General features: G+C 33.5%; 1 pseudogene; it reads right to left on the bottom strand.

Annotated features, from left to right (window-relative positions):
- Positions 1 to 484: 484 nt before the first annotated feature.
- Positions 485 to 10,077, bottom strand: LOC149558664 (protein CTR9 homolog; annotated as a pseudogene).
- Positions 10,078 to 27,272: the final 17,195 nt, after the last annotated feature.

Here is a 27,272-nt window from a genome sequence, read left to right on the forward strand (position 1 = left end):
GAATAAGAACATTTTCACTTTAGAGCATTCAAGATTGAATGAAGTTCTTTTTAAGCCCCAAAGTTGAAGTGTGTTGATTTGCAATGTTCTTTAATATCCAAAATCAAATGTTTATCACATTCATTCTATTTAATCTTTAGCTTTCAAGAGTGTGTTGATCATGCATTCCAATGAAAGATTTCAAATCCCTTAAGGCATTCAAGAGTGTGTTTATCATGCATTCCAATGAAAACGTTAGGTTTTAGTCCATGGCATTCAAGATTGATTTTAGCAACATGCATGCAAAGAAAAAAATTTAAACATTCAAGTTTGTTCTAAGAAAAACCTAAAAAAAACAACATGGTTAGTTAGGTTATCAAGATGCTCCAAGTTGAAATGCTACAAAAAAATCAAGTTGGTTAGTAATCCAAAAAGTCTCCAAAATGAAAGCTTAACTATGGGAAAAAAAAATTATTTTTTGTTCTTTTTATAGGCATAAAAATGCTTAGAAAAATCTCAATTTCACATAACCACCAAAAGTGCAGGGATTACCAAATCGCAGAGATGATAGAACAATAGAGACCACAAAACTCAGACATGCCAGAAGAATGCAAATGCCAAAACAAAGGTCAGCATGAAACCTGTAGAGACGACAGTTAAGCAGAGATGACAATATCGATGCCAGATACAACCACCCCCAATGAAGATGCGAGTTCTCGGGCAGAGATGACTGAATCAGAGATGACAGTTCAAAGATGATGAAATAACGAATATGATGGTTCAAAGATGCCAAAATGTGGAAATGACAATTCGGAGACGATGAAACAGCGAAGGCGACGGTGCATCTGTGCAGACAACACTACGCATAAACAAAACTAATAGTTGTGAGCTTTTCTAGAAATTTTTGGTTTTTGGGTATATGAGGATATGTCTTCTTCCCAAATTCGTCCTTCAACCTACAGAAAAAACAAGAACACCATGAAACACACTCAAACAACACCAAACGTTAGATCATTAGTATGTAAGCAAAATGGATTGAAATAGATGAATGAATGACCCATAGTGGGGTCCCACCAGGTGTGCCAAAATGTATCACCTAATCTAGTAGTGTAATAAATGAATACTAACTAATAAAAGCATTCATAAAACTAAATAAGCTAACACTTATGATAGGACCAAGATCATCACCAAGAATGGTAGGCTCCTTATGGTATAACCTATGACGACGTAGATATGTCCTTGATGGATGGAGATGTATGCTCATGGTGTGCTCAAACTTCCAATAGGTGGGGGTTTTTACCAAGTGTATATATGGGTGAGGGTTTCAACCATGGAGGTATGGATGGATTTAAGCATTATGATGGTATTTTGGTAGTTTTTAGGCTCTCAAAATAGCATTATAAGTTTGCATAAAAGTGGATTCCTTTTTGTGAGAGGGAAGGGCTTTATTTATAGGCCAAGGGGTAGATAGATGGAGGGTTAGGATGCAAGGATGGTGAGGGAGGGCTAAGATGCTTTGAAAGGGAAGCAAATGGATTGTGCTTGTTGAGAGCCAATAGGGGAGTGACACTTGTCACAAGGAGGATGAGTGTGAGAGGATGGGATAAGGGTTGGTCAAAGGGAGTAATGAGGGAGGATGAGTGTGTAAGAGGGATGTAAGAGGAATTAATGGCATGTAAGAGCCATTAATGCTCTTGGATAGGGATGGAAGAAGATAAGGTAGACTTGTTAATTTTGGCTTGGGTTAGCAAGTCTTAACCCTTGCACATGTTTAGGAGGGGGATTAGACTTAGCTTAGGAAGGGGGTTAAGGGGCAAGTGGCTTAGCATTGATGGGATGGGTTAGTTAGGTGGTTAAGTGAGGTTAATATGGGTGAATGGGTTGGATTAGGGGTAAAGGTTGACTTTAGGGTTGTTTTTAGGGGCTTGCATAATTTATTAAATGATTTATTTAATAAATGGGGGATGTGGGATTAAATTAAATAGATTTGAGGATTTATTTAATTTAATAGAGGAATAGAGTTTTAATTGATAATTTTATTTTGGGTTATCATTTGATTTTATCAATTGGACTATAATTAATTAAATTAATAAATTAACTAAGGGATGATGATTAATTAATTAAATAATAAATATTTAATCAATAATGTCCTGGGACATGACTAAATAAGATTACCTAGTGATGTAATTAGATTTAGTTGTCTACAACATGTTGCTAGTGGTTTTTCTCAAATTGGGTTTCTACGTTAAATCTTGATGTCTTGCTTGTGTGGATGTTATTTGAGATGTTTTATAGTTTAATGTTTTACATTTTACAATTTAGTTATTATTGGGAAAATGGACAAGTTTATGTTACTAATAAGTTACTATTGAGACCAAGCTACTTGATTGTAAAATCTAAGTTGTTTGAAGAGTTCAAAAGTTTAATTGGTACATTTGGACCTAAGGATAATTGATTCAGCCCCTCCCAGTTATTCTAAATCATTCTAACATGTTATTTTAATTATTCTAGAGATATAAGGGGGAGGGGAGATAGGAAGAGTGGGGAGGGAGGGAAGCTTAGCATAAAAAGAAAAGATTGTGACCGGATGAACATAAAAGAGTTTAGAAAGCTATGAAAAACAGATAAAACATGAATAAACAATAGTAAATTAAAATATTAACAAAATATTTTCTCAAGATTAAATCAATAGTTTCGTAATTAACATCTCTACTATAAAAGACCAACACTTTAATCTATTTACTAATTTTGATGTATGACAACCTTGATTCAGACTGATAAGTAGAATTCAAATAACATTAATAATTTTAGAAAATAAGGATAAATTAAATGTAGTCCTCAATATAAGCAATGTAGATTGAGGATCAACCTCGACCAAAAATCAGTTAAACAAATGACTACAAGAAGATAACTAAGTCCATTATTAAAAACAAAAGAAATAGACAAAGAACACATATTTGTAAAGGTATATTAGACCGGAATAAATGAATAATCTAATATCTTATAACACTAGTGCATTTCACCCAAAATCGCGACCAAAAATTGCAACCAAGTTTTTTAAATGGGTTAGTTGGTCGTGTTATAAAGTAAACTTTTGTTTTTTTTTAATAACATGCCTGTGTTGGTCGCAATTGCGACAAATTAATTTGGTCGGAATTGCGACACACACGGTAGCATAAAACAAAAAAAAAGGGCAAAAATGTAATTCACATTTCATTTGGCGAAGCTGTGAGTCCGGTCTCCATCAACATTGGCGCGAGGGAAGCAAAAAAGTTTGGTCTCCATCGAAAAGGGCACAAGGGCACATCTGCTACAGATCATTGACGGGTGCGTTTGATTGTAGAACATTGTAATAAAACTTTGTTGCGACTTATTGCTATGATTGTAGACTTCCATTTGTGCTTTCTTGAATGTCATCACCCTTTTGTTTTAGCTCTTGTTCTTGCAACCTCCTTCATGCTTCGATCACATGGTATTTTAAAGTTTTTTTTGGGGTTTTTTTTTCCACTTTTTATGATATGCAGTGTATCATCTCATTAGATTCTTCACTCATACTATGCGACTTTCCACGAACTGCCTATTTGGATTATGTTCATGATCTCAACTATTAGGGGAAACTCTGCACACTCTGTCTTCTCTCGATTGTGTAGGGTTCTAGAATTTTGAACGCTTTTGATCTTCTTAGGGCTTGAAGAGCCTTATCTTTATCAGGTCTTCTTCCTTTGAAATGGATGTCGTCTGAATTGACACTGAGTTTCTTATCAAACGCAATTGGCTACTTTGCATAATTACAGCAACACCAACTACTTGTTACTCTGCAAGGAAAAAGTGAGCATCTTATGCACCCCTTTCACAACTGTCATGTAATCTTTTGTGTCTGTTACAAAGTGCACTCCACATTTAATGATTCGTCTTCATAGAAGTCCTCTCCTTGGAAAATAACAAGCTTTTTCATTCTTGAATAGGGCTTGACTACTATTCTATTTATCCCAGGAATGCCATGCAAAACTCTTTGCCATATACTGACATATTCAGGTTGTATTGTGTTTTTTAATGGACACTTTTAATGGATTTCTACCAAGCCACTACTTTAAGAATATGCTCTCTTTCGTCAAGATTACTTTCTAGGACAATTACTAAACTTTTTATGTCAATACTTCAGTTAGAAATATGCTTTCTTGTTCAGCAACACAAAATCTGCCTTGTCTTCATAATTTTGTAAAGTTCTATGATGCTCATCTTGCAAAATCAACCTTGACATTTTTAAAAATTCATTGAAACATAGTCCATATTCCTTGTTTCTTGTATCATATTTCATTATTCCACAAAGTTTGCTTCATGATCAAATCATACAATTACATAACCTGACAGTTCCTTAAATCAAATTAGCATACATATAGAAAAAATGCATAGAGATGGCAGGTTGTGAAAGCAATCATATAGGGCTGCAACGTGGGCGGCCTATATTAATCCTTGAAACCTGCCATGTGTATGAGGGCTTGGCACTACTGACAGTTGGCTAAACACACAAAGTGCATTCTTTAATTTAGACACTACTTGACGAACCTCATCAGCAGTACGTTTTTGCTTTTGAAGTGTTGAAGTTGAAAACTTCTGCATGGCAACACCAACATCAAAGCATAACATGTAATTTGAGGGTGCCAAATGTACTACTCTTAATAATGTTCTTTTACAATCTTGCCACTGTTCTGCTTCATAATGTGATTGAGCTAAATATAATAAAATTTGGGTGTCAGTGCCAAAATAGAATTTCCTCAAACAATTTTGATACATTTTCGCTGCAAGCCCAAACTGTCCTTGTGCAAAGTAAACATGTGCTAGATTTACCCACACATCAGGCATCTGAACAAAGATGTTTCCTGCTACAGCTTCTTGAACCTGTGTGAAAATTTCCTTTGCAATATCAAAATGACCCCTTTCGGCTAGCACAATGCCTGCCCCATTTGCAACATAGACATTTCCAGGTCTCTGAGCCAACACTTTACAATACAGTTCCCTAGCCTTATCAAGATGTATTCCCTCCGCATCTGGATCCTTCTTCTCATTGCGTGAAGCTGCAAAATAATTCCAGTTTCCAAGAGAAATGTCAGCATAAGCATCCTTACCATCTGATACATTTTGTGCAGTTTTAATTGTTTCTTTTGCTTTAAGCCAGTCATCTGTTTTCAGTTCCAGGTTGCCAAGCATGGTAATCACATTTACTGAGGTTTTATCCACCTTAAGTGCCTCCCCAATCAATTCTAGGCTTAGTTGGATCTCATTTCGAGCCTGGACCATGGCTGCAAGTCATAGATATGCATCCACATAATCAGGAAACTTGAACAATATTAGCTTGTACAAAAGATTTATTTTTTCAGTGTCATGTAGCTGTTCAAACAGCCCGGCAAGATTAAATAGTATGGTATATGAAATATTTTACATATTCAACAATGGATGATCTATATTCCAAGAGATCTTTTGTAGTCAAAATAGAAGTTTGAAAATTGTTGAAAATCTAGTATAAGTTTATGTTGAAAATGGTTCTAATCTTTTAAATTGAATTCACCAAATAAAGTTATTTGAGAAGATGTTTTGTAGTCAATATAGAAGTTTGAAACATAGAAAATGTTATTTGTTTTTTATTTGTTTCACAGAAAGATTTTGAAGTCAACAAAAGGAAAATCAAGTAATGAAATTTTGTTCCTCTTATGTTCAATGATATAGTTCTATTATCTTTTATTTTTTTATTTTTTTATTGAATATATATCTTAAGATTATTTTAAATAAATCTTAGGTTCAAATTTATTCAATATTTGATTTATTTTTCAAAAATAAGAAATTGTAACCCACTTGAAGATTTTTGTGACATATGACTTCTAAATGATCCATGAGAATTTAACTTATATCTTGAAAATATTCCAGATTGATTTGATTTACATTATTACATATATACATATATGTTTCTAGAGATATTTAGTTTATTTAAATATGTTGTTGCTTCTAATCTATCTACTGTATAGGTAAAATACTAAAGGTTCACCACACAAAGAGTCTTTTTGATGAAATGATGTATTCACCAAATAAGAAGTATTACCAATGTAGGATGGAATGAATTATTTATTATATCATCCCCAAAATACCTCAATAGGAGACAAGAGGTAGTTGAATCATGAGCTTTCCATTGAGTTTAAAGATATTTTTAGAAAAAAAATATGTATTTTTGGAGAATGGTTAACACTATAAAAGACAAGTTATCTAAATAGATTATTGAATTTTTTGTTAGAAAATATCAACTAGGATAAGATTATAAATCAAGGATAACAACATGATTTGGTATCCTATTTCCAAGATAAAATAGGCTGCAAAGAAAGAAAAGTGGTTCACTCATAATATTCTAAAATGCTAATTTGGGTATAAATTGTGTCTTGTTGTCTTTATGGGCTTCATTTGGCTGGTCATTAGCTGAAAAACTAGGAATATATAAAGATCAATTAAATAGGGATAATCATTTATAGTTTTTGTATGAACACATTTAGACTATTTTAAATTAAATATATTGATTTTCCTTTGCATTGAGTTGCTATAATAATTTTGTTTGCTTCAAATCCATTTAGTAGATTAAATAAAATGTCTCATTATTTCTATATTCACCACTACTTATAGGTGAAAAAAGAACTTTCAAGCATTGAAGGACTATTTTGATATTTTTTATGCAAGCTCACAATGTCCAATAGACTTTCAAACAACTAGAATCCTTCATCCCATGTATGAAAGTTTTCATTTATAAAATAGTTATTCTGTGGTATATGAAATATTTTATATATTCAACAATGAACGATCTATCATTCTCTTGTAACATTTAGCAAATAGTTTGAATACTTGACTTTCTATAGTATTTTGTTACTTGTATGCACATTTTTGGGGAGCCAAATGACAGAGATGAGCTTGAAATATTTGAATACATTCCTTTTCATACGAGTGATTATGAACATATGTCAAGATAGATTGAAATATACATATATATTTTTATCGCACACTTATGTAGTGCACACATTTAGATATGTGTAGTTACTTTTAAACATGTTAATCTAGTGTAACTTATAAAATGTCTAATATAAGTCTAGGTTGAAAAAGGTTATAATTTTTTAATGGAATTTGTCAAATAAAGTTATTTCAGCAGATGTTTTTTAGTCAACATAGAAGTTTGAAACATAGAAAATGTTAGTTATTATTTTTTTTGCTTCATAGAAAGATCATGAAGTCAACAAAAGGAAAATTAGGTGATAAAATTTTGTTCCTGGGTAGGGCCACAATAATGGTTCCCACTTTCCATAGTGAAGAAATCAGATGGAAAGTGGGGAAGCTAAATTTTAGGGGCTTCAAATGAAGCCAAATCTTTGAATGAAGGTCCCAAGGGGCTTCACTCGAAGCCTCCATGCCGATATTGGTGTGGGGGCTTTGAATGAATCTTAGAACTTCATTCGAATCTGACATGCAGACCTCGTTCATACTCCTAATAACTGATTGGAAAAGCTTTAAATCCAACATTTTTTCTTTTTTGTCCCATGTTTTCATGTATGAGTTGGTGGACTAGGGCGCTAAGAGGGAAGTCAGTAACATCATACCTTGCATCAGCATCTCCGTCTATGATGTAGGAGCACCTATTCATTGGATTTCTCATGGATAAATTCATATTTTAAATTATATTTAAATAGTATTTAAAAAGCAACTCAATTTAAATAGTGTTGTCACTTTATCCCACGACAAATCAAGTGAAACACCTTCTTCTTCTAGTTGATGGAAGAATTCCATATCCTTTAAACACACAGGAAAAACTTCAGAATTGATACTGGGGCTTTTATTGATGAATTCAACCCAAACGCCATTTCCTAATGCCTCCATCAAAGTTTGCTGAGCCAACTCTAGTTCATCACGCTCAAAATGAAGAGCCACAATTTTGTTTAACAATTCAATGGGTACATCTTCTCTGCTCTTCTTTAGAAGAGACTTTGTTGTGTTAAGAGAATCTAAGGCTGCACTGGGGTCTAATGATATCAATAACTCACCCATCTTAATAAATGAATGAGCATCATGTGGATCTATGCGAGTTGCCTCTCTTAGAATTTCCAAAGCCTTCTCTCGCTGCCCTTGTTGAGCATATATATGGCCTAAAACTTTCAAGCTCTCACAGTTCTCAAGGTGAACCTCCAGAACCTTTTCAAAATTTGAGAGAGCACTCTTAAGATCTCCCAATTTCATTTAACCTGTCCCAACCCAAAGTATGGCAACACAAAATCCTGTGGCTTCTGGCTTTCCTTGACTGATGCCATGTAGTAGCAGCCAGCAATTTCATAATCACCTTTGCTATAATAAGATTGTGCAAGATTATAATATGAATGAGATTTCATGAGAGGGTGGTCTGTCGAAACAAGAGCTATCTCAGTCAACTGTTCATTTGGATCTCCACATTGCTAATCACTTGGATCAATGCTTTTCTCTTTCTTCACAAAATAGGTTTGGTCCCAGAGTTCAACAATTCAAGAAAGTGAACCACTTAGGTTAGTGTCTCCCCTCCCAAATGATTTCCTCAAAATCAATATAGATGGGTTTTCAAGGAGTAATCCACATCCAACAGGAATGGGTGGTACTAGTAGTGGAACTTTAAGCCCTGTTTAGTTTTTCTTTTCTACTTCCTTAAGTACTCATTCTAAAAATTAGATGGAAGCTTGGGCTATTCTCTATACTCTTGAGAAAGCCTATGTATCAGTCTGGAAAATGATTTTTGCAAGATGGACTATGATTCTTGTCACCCTTTTGAATAGTGGAAATTTTCTAGATTGCTCTTGGAGGCTAGCCTTGGTGGCTATGCTGATGTACAATTTAATATGTTTGAGAATGAATATGAACCTTTTTGTTAATATGATTCTAGATGTTAAGTAGTTAGCTATAGACGCACCCTTATGTGTGATCTTTTTTCTTAAATCAATATAAAAAGGTGTGGCCCCTCAGGCCACAATTTATGTGGAAATGAAAAAATGTAAAATAAACATAGATATGAGATAAGAAAAATAATAAACAATGGAATAATAACAAAACCAATAGCCATTGCTAAAGTCTACCCTTCTCATACTTTGTCACTTGCATAAGATCAAAAGAAGAGATGCTATAAGCCTTAGAAAAGACATAGTTGTTGAACCTAGGAATTCTCATAAAACTTTTCAATGTGGAAATTGTTTCTCATCATGCATCTGAAAAATAAGTCTCGCCATAGATTTTTCTTAAAATCATAGTCAATGAATTTAAGGCTATAAGAACAAACATGCCTACCAAATATGACACTTTGGGTTTCAACTTTGAAACTAAAAAGCATCAACCTACATTGGACAAAATAATTCAAACAAATTGAAATGGAGTACCCAAATCGAGAATTGCTAAATGTCCTAATCAACCAGTTTTTACGCTCTGCAGTAACGACCTAGTATTTATACCAATTATGCTAATTTTTGTGGAATATGTATCATAAATATTGCCTCAAATCCTTAGCCTACCCTATGGGCCCAGAACCTATCCAGTTTGCAAGTACTAACTAGAATTCAAAACCGATATCTTGATGTATTTGATAGATCATTGTCAATTGTCTAATTTCTCTTTATTATCATTTCTTGAAGGATTGATGGGTGGATGCTTAACCAATTGATGTCTTAATTATAAATATTTAAATGATTGGATGCTAGAATGGTTGATACTCAAATAGTTGATATTTGCATGTATAAGTGACTGATTGTTTGCTTGCTGGTCTGATTGTTTGGTTATTTTGATATTTGATTCCCAATTGATGATAGGTGGACAATTGAATGGTTTACTTTGATGGATTCATGATTGATGATTTAGAAAATGTTGATAGTGATGATTGAATGAATGCTGATTTGATATATTGGTGTGTAATGATTTCATAAATTGATTCTTGAATGGATTTCTGATTTTGTATCTAGTTGAATGAAATGACATTTGATGGTGAATTTCTATTGATCTTCCCTTTATATTTTATTTATAAAAGAATTGCCACCCTTCAAAAGGAATTGAGTCGCCAACCTTCATTACTGCCTCACGGAATAATAATTTATTTCCAAATGATTGTTTGCTTCCTTCATGTTCTCTTCTCATAGAATGGTCTCTCCTTTATATCTTAATCCTTCAATACTCATAACTCTTTATTGCATTCATTTTGATCATTCACTAAACTTAATTAAATTATAATTATATTACATGTTATTTTAATCTTTTATATTTTTACTTTTTATTTTTATTATTGAATGTCATGTCAAAAAGGGGACATTATAGTGAGATGCATTACAATATAGCAAAATAACAAGAACATTATTGAAACAAACTGATACAACATTCAGATTATAAAATCAGACTGCTACAACAACACAAATTAACCTAATAGAAAGCATAGAATACCATTCCCACAATGATCGAACATTTACCCACTAAACTACACCTCTTCTAAATAATGTAAGATGCTGATAACACGTTGATACTGCCATCACACATGTCAAATTAGACTGATACACACTAAAAGCCACCCCAATCAATTGTAGCTAACATCTGTATGCACACTTATAATTGATGTCAATCAAAATACTGAAGGTCTAGAATAGGGCATAGTGGCTGCAGGTAAAAACTCGTAGAAAGCTCACCAGATTCGTCAAAGTCTACATAACTAAGACTTAGCATCAAAGGTTCTCCCTAGGCACCTCGAAACCACCAAATATTGGCCCCAAAATAGGAGCCCTTCATCTTCAAGCTCTCACATACTTGCTCCACTTGGTACAACACCCCATAAAGGTCATCTATTCACTTTCAACTTGGATAGCCTACAATATGGTCTTTGTATACAATTCATTTTTTATCTTTTCATTATATGGTTTGAACAAGTGTGGAAAAAAATCAGATTTTTATTATGAATTTTTTGTTCACCAATCTATGTTAAACTAATTAGCAAGGTCACTTTCCTAATACTTTATGAACTGGATGCTATTCACAAGGTCAGTTTCCTAATACTCACTATAGTACTTGCTATTCTATTGAGATAGACACGGCTCATTAGTTTGTTTGTATTCTCTTTGGATTTTGTTAAAGAAGACAACTGAATGCTATATGATGAACTAAAAGTTCTATGGTGTCAACAGGCTTGTGCATCTCTTGAGCCAAATTACTAGCCCCAGTGACATTTGTTGTTGTTCAAAAGTGGCACCGTACTAGACTATTTGCAAACAACCATGCAGATAGGCATTCTATAGATAGACTTGGAAACATCTTGCCAAGTCTTCAGTACATAATAAAGCAACTGAATTTCATAAATTGTTTTTTTGATAGTTGATTTGTTTAAATATTGCCCATCAAAGATTACTTAGTACATCTCATCTTTTTTCTGCACAGGAGCTTGCAGTTCTGAAGAATCTGATAGCGAAGAATTTGGAGAAGATATTGTAGCAAAGGTATATTTGGTGTTCTTTTTAAAGTGAAAATGTGATTGGAAATTTTGTATATTGTCATATTTCACTTGCAGAAAGGTCAAATTGTAAATAGAGGTGAAGTTGTATGGATTTAAGTTTCTTCTTCATTATTTATAATGCTCTTGATTCCTCCTTTGTAGCTGTAAAAATACTTGTTTATTTTCACCTTTCCAGATACCCTTTACCAGTTTCTTCAAGATTCCAAAATGTCTTGGGCTGACCCCACTCCAGCATGTCCTAACTCCTACTCGGTTCAGAGACCTAACTCCTTTTTATATGTGTCTTCCTCTTACTACTCCATCTGCAGGTTGCAAACAAATCATCCTTCTTCCACCAACGAGTCATTCCATTCAAGAAAGACCATGTCTGACGATTTCAACGCACAAAAAAATAGGGAGACAATTGCTAGACTGTGGTCTAACTTAAAAAGAAAAGGTGATGGAAAATTTTATTGTCCTTGCAAAATGTGTAAGGGCTTAAAGACTCGAAGATATCTAATCACAACAGCTGAGCAACATTGTAGGCAACATGGTCACATTGAAGGGGGAAACGAGTATCGCCCATTGGTATGTATTTTAATAGTTTATAAATTACATAAGACATGATTTGATGATGACATAATGGTCATGGTTAATATAAGGTCATCATTTTCATATAGGTCAACATCCCTGAGTTTCATGTTATGGACCATGACAATTCAGAGAATGCGGATTTCCAAACGAGGGAACATGGAGGTGTGAATATTGAAGTAGAAGGTAATGATACCATGGAAGAAGATTAGGATGATGAAGATCACGATGATCAAAATGATCACGATGATCAAGATGATAATGATGACGACGATGATGGTGATGATGACGTAGAGTTTGATGTACCTTTACTTGAGAAGGCACACCAGTCCCTATATGAAGGCTCCAAAACAACTCTTCTTGCCACTGTATTTCTATTGGTGAACTTGAAGGTTATGAATGGTTTATCCAATATAGCAATGACACGTATGTTAAGGTATGCCATCTTCTTTCATTATTTTACTCATAGTTCCCCTACAATTAACATTGGGTTCGTGTAGCAATTAATATTCTTTAAATTAAGAAATTATATTTTTGGTCGTAGGTTGATAGGTGAGTGTTTGTTACCACCATCAAACATTCTACCTCGCTCATACCGAGAATTATCTACCATCATGAAAGATATTGGAATGGAGTATCAAACAATAGATGCATTTTCGGACGATCATATTATATATCATAAACAGCATGAATTTGCAACACAATGCCCTACTTGTCATATCAGTAGATATCAATCAAATCGATTAAGAAAAAAGGTGCCTTGCAAGGTTCTTCGGCATATTCCCATTATTCCACGTCTGAAACAATTATTCAAGTGCAATAGCTTGGCACAATTTATGGATTACCATGTACGCAATAGAAGTCAAGATGAAATTATGCGAAAGCCTGCAGATGGTTTGGCATTTAAGGAAATAGAGGAAAATTGGCCACACTTTAAAGAAGAACCTCGCAATCTCAAGCTTTCATTGGCAGCAGATGGTGTCAATCCTTATGGAGAGATGAGATCTACTTACTTAGTGTGGCCTATTTTTGTTATCAACACTAACATACCTCCTTGGTTGTCCATAAAGAGAGAGCACATAATGTTGACACTGATTGTTTCAGGTATTTTTTGATTTAGTGGTCATCTAAATTAATTTATTATTACTAATCCATCAAATGGTCAAAGTAATTATGTAATGTTTTTGCTCATTCAACTAGGTAAGTACCAAGTCAAAGATATCAACGTATATATTGAACCCCTTATCGACGAGTTGGTGGTGTTATGGAATGGGGTTACTATGTATGACATTTGTAGACCAATAGGACAAAGACAATTTCAATTTCATGCAATGCTTGTATGGACAATACACGATGCCCCTGGGCTAACACATTTTTGTGGTATGTTCTCTTCTTGACACCTTTTTTTGGTATGTCAAAGTTAACACATTTAATCCAATTATACACGATCTTGTAGGTCTTCAGACAAAGGGTAAATTTGCATGTCCAATTTGTGGTCCAAAGATGAAATTTCGTCATTCAAAAAGTTTAAGAAAGCAGGTGTTTGATGAGAATAGACACTTTTTGCACAGAAATCATAAGTACCAAATTACCGAAAAACATCTTTTCAATGGTGTAGAAGAGACTACGTCAAAGCCACAAAGAATGACACCTCGCTTATGGAAGTTGGCATACAATAAAATAAATCGTCTAGGTAATGTCATTCCATTTGATGCTTTTTGTTTCAAATTTATATTTTGATATTGTGTTTTGTTTACTGATGATGTGATTGATGGTTGTGAAGGTCGTCAAGACATCAATGTCCAACTTCCAAAAGGACTAAAAATTTATCCTACACAATTTACTAGGTTTTCGTACTATGAGAAACTCCCAATTGTGCATTTGTTTGGTCCTATGCATATTGGAAAGAATGTAGCAGAGACATTATGGAAAATCTTGGATGGAAGGCATGACAAAGATCAAATTGTCAAAACTTGTAGTGACATTGAAGAATCCAACCATGCAATGAAAAATGGTATTCAACCAAATAACAATGGAGATCGGATTGATACAAGTGCCCTTAGTTGGTTATTGTCAGAGCAGCAGAGCAATACTATAAAAGAAGTCATAAAAAAAATACGATTTCCCACAGGATTTGCTGTGAACATAAACAATGTCATATCAAATAAAAGTGAATTTGGGCCAGGGTTGAAAACACATGATTGGCATACATTTATTAAGGTAATTCATGTTATTTTGTATTCATTATATATTTATATATTGCATGTAGTTTCAATTGCATTCTTTTATAAAATATTGACAAGATCATTTTACAAATATTGCAATACGTTCTACCTCTATCTCTCCCACACCACTTTGCCAACAATGTCAAACAGGTTATATGTGATCTTGGAAAATACATGAGGTGGTTGTCATCTAAAGAAATCAATAAAGAAGATATAAAATATTGGAAGAGAAAAATTCCTCTTCTGATGTGTGAAATGCAAAAGTGTCTACCTCCAAGTTTTTTCAATGCACAAGAACACTACCTCATACATCAAGTTGAGGAGATTGAATTGTGTGGACCTGTACCAACCAGGTCAATGTGGATGGTTGAGAGGCACTTGAAATTTTTGAAAGGCTTGGTTCGACAAAGAGCACATCCCAAGGGTTCTATGGTGGAGGAATATATGGTATACCAGACCATGGTGTACATTACTGAATATCTTCCTAAGTTTGCAGCAAACATCCATGTAGATCATATTTGGGATCCCAACTCAATTAACAAATTCGAAGGGGAGTACTTGATGGGAAAAGGTAGATCGAGGAAAGTGAGAGGTAAATCTAAGATGTTATTGTAGTTAATTAATTCATATAAATCTTCAATACAAGTTATTTTTAATTGGTGTATTTTTTTTAAACAGGTGGTCGAGAGTGGGATGCAATACATTTGTATATTGTGAACAATCTTGATTGGATGATAGAATGGATTGAAAGATGTCAACAAAATGGTTTCTCATTAACATGGGAAGGTGTTGCTTCATTGGTTACAGAAGGTCATCGTAATGGAGATTCCAATGTTATGCCAATGGTAGTTGATCTACTAAAGGGTTTAAGAGGTGGAGAGGTACGTAGAAATTTATTAATGATCATAACTCGACGTATGTTTCATATCAACTCACGATGCAAATAATTTACACACACTTCAAAAATTGCAGGTCAAGCACCACAAAGCTATGTACTATCATGGCCACAAATTCCGCATAAAAAGGTTGGATGACACAAAGAAAACTTGTGATTCTAGGAAAACTGCAGTTTTTGAGGTCACCAATATATCATCTAGAAACGACATACATCCTCAACAATCTCAAAATCAATACTATGGAATCTTGGATGATATAATTGAGTGTGAATTTAACACCTTCAAAGTAGTTCTATTCGTCATCAAATGGTATAGGTTACGACTAAATCAAAATGATCTAGATAGAACGGTTATTCAACATGATAATGGATTTACAATGATCAATACAAGGTCGTTTGAGCCAGTTGGAGATGAGCCCTATGTTCTTCCAAGCCAATGTGAGCAAGTGTTTTACTCAGAGGTTCCAAATAAACAGGGTTGGTCATTTGTTGTTAGACATGATCCAAGAGGAAGGCCGATAAAGTATAATGTTATGGAAGAAGAAGATATTGAAGATGATGAAGATCAAGATGATGGTGATGACGATGATGGTGATGGTGATGATGATGATGATGATGGTGATGATGATGATCATGGCGATGGTGATGATGGTGATGATGATGGTGATGATGGTGATGATGATGGCGATGATGATGGTGATGATGGCGATGATGATGATGATGATGAAGAAGAAGAAGATAATCAATGACTACAAAGTTCGTCACCCCTTCTATTGACAATCTTGCATTCCATATATAAGGTAAATTTGTTCATGTTTACGATGTTGCATATTGTTCATGTCATCTTCTAAGTTATTTGTAGCATACATGTATCATGTAATTTTTAGCGAACTTAAGATAAATGATTAACATATGCAAGAAATTTGATTACATATTTATTGTGTTCATTTCTAATGATTACAACATATGTTATTTATAGTTACCAATGTTTATGTTGTGTTTGATTATGACCCTTTTTACAAATAGTCAATTGACTAAAAGTACATCATCACCCCTTCTGTTGACGATCTTACATTCCATATATAAGGGAAATTTGTTCATGTTTGCGATGTTGCCTATTGTTCATGTTGTCTTCTAAGTTATTTGTAGCAAACGTGTATGATGTAATTTTTAGCTAACTTAAGGTAAATGATTAACATATTCAGGAAATTTGATTACATATTTATTGTGTTCATTTCTAATGATTACAACATATGTTATTTATAATTACCAATGTTTATATTGTGTCTGATTGTCACCCTTTTTGCAAACAGTCAATTGACTATAGGAGATTTGACCCGTTTGGCGTGGATTGTGCACAGTGACATGGATCAGCAGGTATAAGTCAATAAATAGACATAATTTTTTTATATTCTTCTTGTTTATCATTGAGCATGTATGTTATAAATAGACATATTATATAATCATATAATGTATATATAGACAAAGAAGGTCCGTATAGAAATATAATTATAGAAATATAATTGTATAATCACTTTCAACTTACTACATTTTATATATGTCACTTTCACTTTCCATTTGATGGATTGCAGGACCCACCAAATAGGTACTTGTCAGATCTTTCTACATCGAATGAGGGAAATGAGGAAATGGTAGATGAAAGCTCTACATGTAGTACGGCTAAAAGAGGGAGATCAACTAGAGGTCAAAAGAATAGAAAAAAAATTGATAAACACATGCAATTTTTCCTTGCTAATGGGGGGTCATGTTCTTATGATGATGAGACCAAAGGTGACATCAAGGTGCCCTTTTGGTACTCACACATTGAGAAAGAATGGATTCCCAACGAGCTACCTCCAATTAACACAGATTTTTGTGTTAATGAGAGGATATATCGCATTGCTCCATCCTCATTACATGGTTTGGGCCTATTTTCCATGGATGGGATAAAGGTATGTTACAAGAAAGTTGTTGAATTGTTCAAGTATGTCGGTCCATGTTACAATTACAATGATTGGATGCGAATTGTTCGATACAAAAAAAGTATGTGTAGGTATGGGGTATTAGCTAATTATATACAACGAAAAGAAAATGATCAAAGTAAAAGATTTGCTATGTACATTGATGGGAGACCAAAAGCAATAGGTAATATTGCAGGTTTTATAAATAGTACGCGACCTTCTTCAACTAGTAAGCAACCCAATTGCATATTTGAGAGGGGAATGAAGTTTTTGTTTGTGCAATAAAATCAATAAGTGCAGGGGAAGAACTGCTTATTGATTACCATTTAATTCGCATAGATACAAACAAAGTTACTATCATGAGGGCTGTAAGTACTATTTACCATTTTGTTAATAAGTTTTTTTTTGCTGTCTATTGCTTTCAGTTAGCTAAATTTTTTATGTTTAATCTTTGTGACAGGACGATATGGATCCGACAGATGATAGAGGTCACCAGGATGCTACTCCCACCCCTTCTTCAGCGAGGGTAAACCTTTTTGAAATTGTACAAATTAGATAGTTGAAAAATGTTATATTATTACGTTATTTTATTTATGGTTTTTGAGTTTTTATGATAGTTTTACTAATATTCCTCTCACAATTTGATGTTTAGGATAAGGTTAAAGTAGCAGCAGTAAGCATCGAGCCACTAGCCATGCATTCTGATGAGGATATTGCTGATACTCCCAATTTCATAAAAATGTTGAAGAAAAAAATTAGAAAAATTAATATAGAAGCAACGAAATTTTTGGATGAGGCAAATATGGAACCCAGGGAGATGATGAAGAAGCTATCAGATTTGAAAGCGCAAGCTCAATGTTATGAAGTAAGCTCCAATGAATATTTAGTTATAACAAAAGTTTAATAAATATTTATATTTTATAATCTTTTATGTTGTGAAGTAAAATATGTAATATGTGTAAAAATACTTTATTGATGCAATTTTTTTAAAGAGTTGTAAGAAACTTTAACTACTAAATTCTTGTTATACAGGAATTTTTGGCAGTTGATCCACAACCTGGTCAAGGACAACACGGTGAGGCCAATAGTAGAAGAGCTCCAACTGCCATTGGTAAAATAATCTTTTAGTTAACAAGTTAGAAGGAATTTTTTATTTCGAACATTCAAAACTTCTTAACTCTTACTTTTATTATTTCAGAATGTCTTTGTTAACAATGTATTGTTCAAGTCATCTAGTGCAGGAGACTCCTATGAGGTTGACGGATGCCTGTACGAGATTTTCGATTGTAATGTCGGCAACAAGGGGACATCTAGCTGGTAAATCCTTGTTTTCCTATATTTGGTTTTGTGTTAATTATGAGTTGATAATATGTACTTTAATCTTGGGATGCATCACATAGTGTATTATTTTTTTTGTGGTAGGAGATGCACCGTCTAGTATGCTGCCAAATGCGGATCATAGTGCATCTATTAGTGATAATTCACCATCATTTCTTGGAGCTACCCATGTTTCTAGCACGGGATCTATGGAGACATCGTTGTTGATTGACGATAATGAATTAATGCCTTTGAAATGTCCTAAGATTCCAAGTACTTTAAATAATTATTTTTTATATTGTAATAAGGATTTTCTTGCAAGATGTAAACATGATAGGAAGTGGTGAATGCAAGGGCTTTTGATGTGGAGTGATGCCTCATGACCTTCTTTAATGTGTTGTATTGTGCAAGTTGTTTAATTATTCCGGAATTCCTTTTTATTAGGGGTTTGGTAGGATCATTTGAATTATCAATGACGACCTTTTGTCTATACCAGTAATTCTCTAGTTTAGTAATTTGGTACATTGCAATTTCATGCTTTTAGTAGAAGATACTAACCAATTTTTCTACAGAGAACCAAAAGTGGGAGTCTTCTTTCATATGATTCATTTTAATGGTTTTTACTATTAATTATCCCATTACATTTTTTGCAAGAAATGATACATTTTATAGGAGGCTTTATGACCTCACATTGCGAAGATTCGGGCCCACCATACGTACTAGGTTGTTGTACATCATAACTGAACTAATTTTATCCCACTATTTTTTTCATATCATTAATTGGTGCAACATTTTTCCTTTCATTCGGGTCTTTTCTTATACTAGCTATATCTAACAATTTTGTGTTTTTTCTTAAAAGATGGAACTACCAATCTCAAAAATTAAAAGATGAGCTCATCAAAGATATAGAACATGAGTTTGGTAGTAATATTTTTGATTGTAAGAAATTGTTACAAAAAGTTGCCAGACATCTTAAGGTTGTGAGGGACACATATAGAAAGAGCCTCGTCCTAAACTCGAAGTACGAGTGTCCTCCCTTTGTTTCAGTGAGGGACTGGAATGAGTTCATTTTGGATGCAAAGGAGAAAGGGTAACATCCAAAAGAAAGTACACCGGAAAATCCAAAAAGGTATGCAATAGTATTAACTACTAGTACATTAATGAACACATTTAGGGTTCAACTTCAGTATCAACAATTTCAACTAGCTCAATTTAATCTATCTGTTGATGAAAGGTATGTAATTCATATGTTGACACAATTGCTTATAAATCTCAATCTCAATCTGGGCATAAATCCTACATAAGATATATTAACAAAATGAAGCCCTTTATTCATATTTAGTGACAAATTTTAGAGCTTATGTCTCCTATGGGTTCTTTTCTCAAATTTTATCTTCGCTGAACTCAAACTCGAATTCAACTAAGAAATTCCTACTCAAAGTTGTGACAATCGAATCTTGTGATATGATGTACCATGTTAGATTTTGAGTCATAAAAATAGGCAACACCTTGACCACTATACTTGTTGACTTTCCCTTTCTTTTACAATAATTGCTCGCTATCTTGAGTTTCCTATCCCCTGTTTTCTTTTGGGTCATGTGTGCATCAAATCTGCACTTAATCTGCATGTAAATCCTGATGAAATCCATCATTGAAGATATCAAATCCCATATTCTGTAGTATTTTGTTAACTATGATAACAGTATATAATGTTGTCGTTAGTGATTGTTATTTTATACTGTCATCAATTCCATTTTGTGCTTTGTTGCATATCAAAAAAGAAGTGCATATACACTATACATTAGATTTAAGTGTGAAGCATCACAAAATCTAATCTCTATGTTCAGATAACAATGTAGTCTGAGAATCCTAAAGAATTTAAAGCTAAGTGTTTCCACCACATCTAAAATCCATTCTTCTTTTTTAGTATTTTTCGTTGCTGCTGAAGCTTTGATCACATGGATTATGTGTCTATACCCAACCAATAGATTATCCTTTTTAGGGAATCCCTGCTTTTTCTCCTATGGAAACTCTAAAGATGGAAACTCATTAAGAGATTTTTCCTGATATCACCTTACTTCCGATCTTTCTCTTCCGTTCCTTAGCTCCTTGCAAGCTCACAAAAGGCGTATCAGCTTTGGTAACATGTTAATTATTTGTGTGTAGACTAATTCAAACGCATATATCAGTGAAGTAAAGAGACAAAGTACCAAGCCTAACACATCTACCTTGGGGGAGCACTCTTAAAATACAACATAATGTACAACAAAATTCACAGTGTGTAAAAATGAGTTTTCATGTGATTTGAACCTTCACCTGCACCTCTTGTTCCTTCACATTCTCATCCTTTTGAATTAAATATTTCTTGCTATGTTGTTTTGTCAAAATCCCTAAAATAGGAGTTATTTCTCCAACATACTACCACCCATAATCCTCAATTTTGCTATTTAAATTTTGTTATTGTAAATATGAAAGGTATGTAATTCATATACTGACACAATTGCTTATAAATCTCAATCTCAATCTGGGCATAAATCCTACATAAGATATATTGACAAATGAAGCTTCTAATATGTTCTCTCTGTGACCAAAGGCACTCACCCTTATAAAACCTTCACTTGCAGGTCCAAACCCACTTCCTGGAGTTGTAACTACATGTGCTTTCTCAAGGATCTCAGTAAAAATATCCCATGAATTTTGACCAGGAAATCGAACCCATACATATGGCGCATTTTTTCCTCCAAAGACATCAAACCCAAGTGAAGTAAATGTTTCCACAATGATTCTAGTATTCTCTTTATAAAATTCAACAACTCCATGCATGGCCTGCAACAAAATCGAGCATCCCACATTAATAATCATCATATGAAATATTTTAGCACTAATGCAAGTTAAAGTGAACGATCATTATTTTAGTCTCAAATAAACTTCCCTACAGCTTTGCAGATCTCTGTGACCAAAACCATGCTTTCTTATAATAAGCAATCTCAATCCAACAGAGGAAAGGTTAAAGAAAATTTGACAACAACTACCTTATCAATGACTCTTTTTGACATATTGTTTTTTCTTTTCGTATCAGCAATAACAAGTATGATTCATACAAATTAGGTAAGTTAATTAATCATTGATAAAGAATAGATAAGGTAAATTATCAATGAGTGCTTTATTTGCCTTTTGCTACCTTATCAATGTCTCTTATCAAAAAACATAACTTGAAAATGATAAAATATGACACAACAGAAACCCGGATATTACATATCTGTCAAAACAACCATTTTGAAGAGCACTTCTTACCTTTAACCTTTCTAGAGAAAGGCAAGCTAATCCACCAGCTTGTGCAATATTAGATGCACCATTGAAACAAGTACACATGATACGATTGAAATCATTTACAACAGGGAATCCATTAGAGAATCAAAGCTCATCAGGAACAACTGTCCATCCAAGACAGACACCTGTAAAGCCAACATATTTGGAGAATGATGCAGTCTCAATTGCAATCTACATCACAATATACAACATTAGTAACCAAATGAGAATACCTTCAAAAGTACAGAAAATAAATGCATTAAAACTTAGACAATTTCAATAAATGGCGATGCAAAGCAGACCATGTCTAGACTCTAGTATGATAAATAGCATGAACTCCATGGATAAATAGCAAGATTACACATGTCAATTAAAGGTATGATGCTATACTTTCTTCCCCTTTTTCATATTTTTGGTGGAACATGCTACTTTATGCTAAAACCTTCATACCAATATATAATAATCCACTATTTAGTACTGATCTTTATATCTATATCATCTAACATATTTCAAAATTTTCATAGGTTGCAGGACACATCAAAAGCAACAAAGGCGAGACTGAAAAAGGTTGGGCAGCACAGACTTGGCTCTGGGGGATATTCGAAAATCAAAGCACGCGTTGTAAGTAGCAATAAATGAATTGCAAAGAAAAATTATTTATAAATTGCAAATAATTTTGTTAATTAATAAAAAAATGTAGGGCACTGATTTTAATTTGGAAGCCACAGAAGAACACAAAAAAAATGCCTTCAAGCAAGGCTATGCAGCAGTGGCTAAACGCCTACAACAAGCTTCCATTACCCCAATCGAGCAGTCTCTTGCATCATGTACACATGTAAATATCCCAAAAAATATATTAGAAATTGAATACTTGATCAACAATTTATTTGATAATAATGTGCATGACATTGCAATGCAGCCTGTTAATCCTGACATAGATCATACGCAGCATCATGAAGCTCCTAATGTGCATCGTACCGTCGATGGAGGTGCTCATTTGTTATTTAAAACTAATTATGTAATTATTAATACAATTTAACATCTTTAATTGAACTTGGTGTAATATTTTTGTGTTGAGGATATAGAATCATGTCGTGCTGAACGAATGCTGAAGGATGTTCAAACTAATCAGCAGGTAGATCATGTGGCACATTCAGGTAAAGAAAATCTATGTTTTGTTCTTTTAAATTAATTTTTTGATTTATAGTTCTTTTACTTAAATAAAAACTTGTAATTCACTAATATAAAATGGTGGGAATTTAACCTCATGAAGTACTTATTATTGCAGTGGACCCCCCTTTGGTGCAATGGCCTCATGATGTTCTTGAACGGATGAGGAGGAGACATGTGTTAGAACCAGTAGAGGAGGGGGATCCTGACGAGGACATTGATATTCCTCTTAGAAATTATATGAAAAAAAGAAACGACAAGAAAGCAAAAAAGACATGATTATTCATGAATGACTTACTCTTGAATATTGTTAATGAATATTGTGTTAATGAATTATTCATGAATGACTTACTCTTGAATGTTGCGTGTTAATGAATTATTCGTGAATGTTGTGTGTTTATGAATTTTATGTGTTAATGAATGTTATCACGTGATTATAATGATTGAATGTTATATTTCAAAAATGGATGAATTGAATGTCATTAAATGTTAATGGGGATGACGAGGACATTGATATTCCTCCTAGAAATTTTATGAAAAAAAGAAACGGCAAGAAAGCAAAAAAGATATGATTATTCATGAATGACTTACTCTTGAATATTGTTAATGAATATTGTGTTAATGAATATTATTCATTAATGTTGGGTGTTAATGAATATTGTGTTAATGAATTATTCATGAATGACTTACTCTTGAATGTTGCGTGTTAATGAATTATTCACGAATGTTGTGTGTTTATGAATTTTATGTGTTAATGAATGATATCATGTGATTGAATGTTCTATTTCAAAAATGGATGAATTGAATGTTATTAAATGTTAATGGGGAATTTAGAGTGATGTTTTTTTTTTTTTTTGGGGGGGGGGGGGGGGGGGAGGGGCCAAATGAGCTTCCACCTTCACGTGGTTGGCTCTGTTAAGTAGAGAATACTTAACTATTCTCGAAACCAAGTGAAGCTCAAACTTTAAAGATAAGCTTATAGTTAATAGTGACAACCAATTAGCAAGTCGAAATGAAGTTCTTCGTTACAGGTACCTTTTTAGTTTTTAAAGCACGATATCATGTTTTAATATTCTATAGTTTTTTTCTCTTAAGTTAAAGTATTCTTTTACTATAACAACATAATTTATAACCATTTTAGTAACTATTCTAACATCGCTTTATGACAAATCCTATTTTGGCAAAGATGGCGATACGTGGTGTTGTCTATTCCTTGGGAGATTGGATTGCACAGGTCTGTATCTCAAGATCAACATGGAAAATGGTGTGAAATTGCACTTTCCTTAGTCAAATTCAATAGTTTAAGAATAGTCAAATTCAAAATTAAGAAATGATAGTCCCTCCTCATACAATTGAATTTTAATAGGAATGTTGAGAAAACAATAAAAATGTTGCTCCGTGAACAAAGTTGTTGTCTTGTAGGACGTGACAAGCAATAAGGGGTGTACGTATTAAAAAACATGATAATTACTATAGCAAGTCAGATAAACTCTTTGTGCATTCACAACATTCTTTCTGGATTTGTTCTTGAAACCCAAGGTGTTTTTTTCCCCCTGTTTTTACTTCCTTTCTTTAATCTTTACATTATATTGCAGAGCCCCTTCTTGGAGATGAAACCAACATTCATAATGACAAGCTAGCTGTTGAAGACACTCTTAATGACTTGGTTTTGGATGGCATCTTGTGACACCAGAAAGCAACACATTCGGCCATGCTTTCAGGTGATATTTTCTTTTGCAATTTCAATGGCTACTTCATTATGGATTAAGCATAACTATCAAAAACATTATACATATTGCACTATAATCTTTGATCCTTACAGAGATTATGAAAAGGAAAGCGAGAGGAAAAAAAGTGTTGAAGAGTTTTACAGAATTCAACACATTAACATGACTTATGATTTCGTATGTTTTATAACTTTCATAAAAAAAAAAAAATTCAAACAAATGTTTAGAAAGATTAGAACTATACACTCAATATTGGAAAAAGATTTTGAGATCTCTTGTTTGTCATAAAAAAGAACGAAAAATTGGGTCTGCTTTACTAACTTATCCAATGCCTTAGGGCATTCAGTTAGAAACTTCAAAATTAGAATTTTAGAGACAACTCTTGAATTCCAATAGTAAAGCACATATGATCAACATATTGAAAAGTATGAGATATTAAAAGTTTGTCGTCCTAAAATGTCTTATTACTCACTGCTAATATTTGGTAGCATCTTCTTATCTTCTTCATTTGTACAAATTGTTTCATTACACTCTGTTTTATTATAAATGATTATCTATGCCAGGATGATTTGGGTTATAAAGTTTTGTAAAATGGGGTGTTTTTGGCAGGTTTGGCAAGATTTTTGCATCGCATGTGTTTGGACAGCCCACAATTGTATCTTGTAATTTCGATTTCAGTTTGTATGTTCTGCAGAATAAGGATTGATAGTTTCAGAGCAGCTATCCCAAGTTAGTAAATAGTATTCTTGGCGATTTTTCTGTGCTCATCACTGTGGGTGATGCACACAAGAGAATGCGATCTCTGGTAGTTAATATGATCAATACTGCTAAGAAAAGTGCCAATTTTTTAGAAGATATTGAGTGGCATGCACTCTATGTCTTTGATCAATGGAACCATCAACAGGACATACTTTTCTCTAAGGAGGCTAAAAAGGTATGTTTTTCAGACTTCCAATTTGTGCTTTCCTTTAGAGGGGTCTTTTAGAGGATGAGTTACCAAAGAATACTCACCCCAGATCTTTTTGTTTCTATGGTAAGCAAGATCCTACTAGGTTTTCTAGCTTATCAATACTCGTATAAGCTTTCTCATGTCAATCATAGTTTATGCATATATTTGTTGTACTGTTGTTAGGCTGGAAGTAGTAATACTCCAATACATTTATATTTTTACTATATTATAATCTTGTTCTCTACTACAATCGGTTATGGTAATTGCAAGGATGTCTGGAGAGGGAGAGGGAGAGGGAGTGTAGTAATGGTATGTTTGAACTGCAGAGTTTGCTAACTAGTAAAATTACTTCCTCTCATTAATTGCTTTCAATTGAACTACATTGTATTATGTATATTATTATTATTACATGGGGGAATCCCTTTGAAAGCCCACGATGGCTGGTAAAGTCAAGGATTCTTGAAGGATAGCTTGTAGCAAAAGTTAAATTGTGCAACCATAATTTTAGTAAGAGATGGTATTGTGCCCCTCATCAAATACGTCTTCATTGTATTGTGGGCCAATGATAATGGAGATGGTAAGATTATAACAGCTCTAGTTTCACTTTGTTTTTAGGTCAAAGTTTGATCTCTTTGATGTGAAAACATGTGTTCTAAGTTTAAAGGGACGGTTTCTTTTGCAGGTGGAACGTTTGCTCTTTATTCTTTGATTTGTCGCCATGCAAATGTCAGCATGATACCCAATCACCAGGAAGAAGACAGGAAACTCTTTTCATATACACTTGAAGTTGCAGGTGGACAGCCCAATAGAGCCATTAGGATAAAGGAAGCTCTTGAACAAAGTAACTTTGCCAAGAGATGTTTGTTAATACTAGCCCTTGTGGGGATGTGTATGGTTATAGGAGATGGCGTCCTCACCCCTTGCATCTCTGGTACATATTATTGTTTTTACAATATGTAATGCTTTTTGTTGTTATTTTTCAATATATTGTATGCTTTTTATATCAATGTTTCAATAGTGTGATCTATTATCATATGTTAGAAATCAAATGATCTCGAAGTCTACTTAATTCACAATAAATCCCTTAGATTGTACAAAATTTGTTAACTTTTCCCTTTCATTTGTTCAAGTAGTTTCACTAACACTTAATTTGTTGATATATTTTAGTTCTTTCAGCAGTGGAGGGAATCAAAAGGGTGGACAAGTTGCTCAACCAAGGTGAGTTTTCGGCATTTGCTCACATTATAATATTTGAGATGGGTAGGAAGAGTGGGTCATTTATTGAAATAGGAAGCACCCAACGCATAAATTTGGTGTATAAAAGTTAATTGTATATTGGTGCATCCTAGACATTAGACAAATTGGATAACAATTGCTCATACCTTCCAAAAGTATCTGACAGTTATAGTTATAGTTATATATGCGCTCTTATGATGATGTGATTGGGACTGTAAGTTTTTTTGTCACGTTTATCTGTTTAAAAAATAGATGAAATTATTGGCTTTCATTCCTGATAAATAATTATTTCCTAATTTTATTCTTCCCTGCAGGAACCAAAATTTAGACGTTGTGCCAATTATTGCAAAGGCTTTGCTCTCATAGGAGCCTTCTAAACTCCACAAAATTTGAGTTGTAAAGCATAATTGCTC

The sequence above is a fragment of the Cupressus sempervirens genome, chromosome 5 (assembly GCF_028749045.1).
Source record: "Cupressus sempervirens isolate cs-2001-9-10 chromosome 5, ASM2874904v1, whole genome shotgun sequence".
Classification (NCBI taxonomy): Eukaryota; Viridiplantae; Streptophyta; class Pinopsida; order Cupressales; family Cupressaceae; genus Cupressus; species Cupressus sempervirens.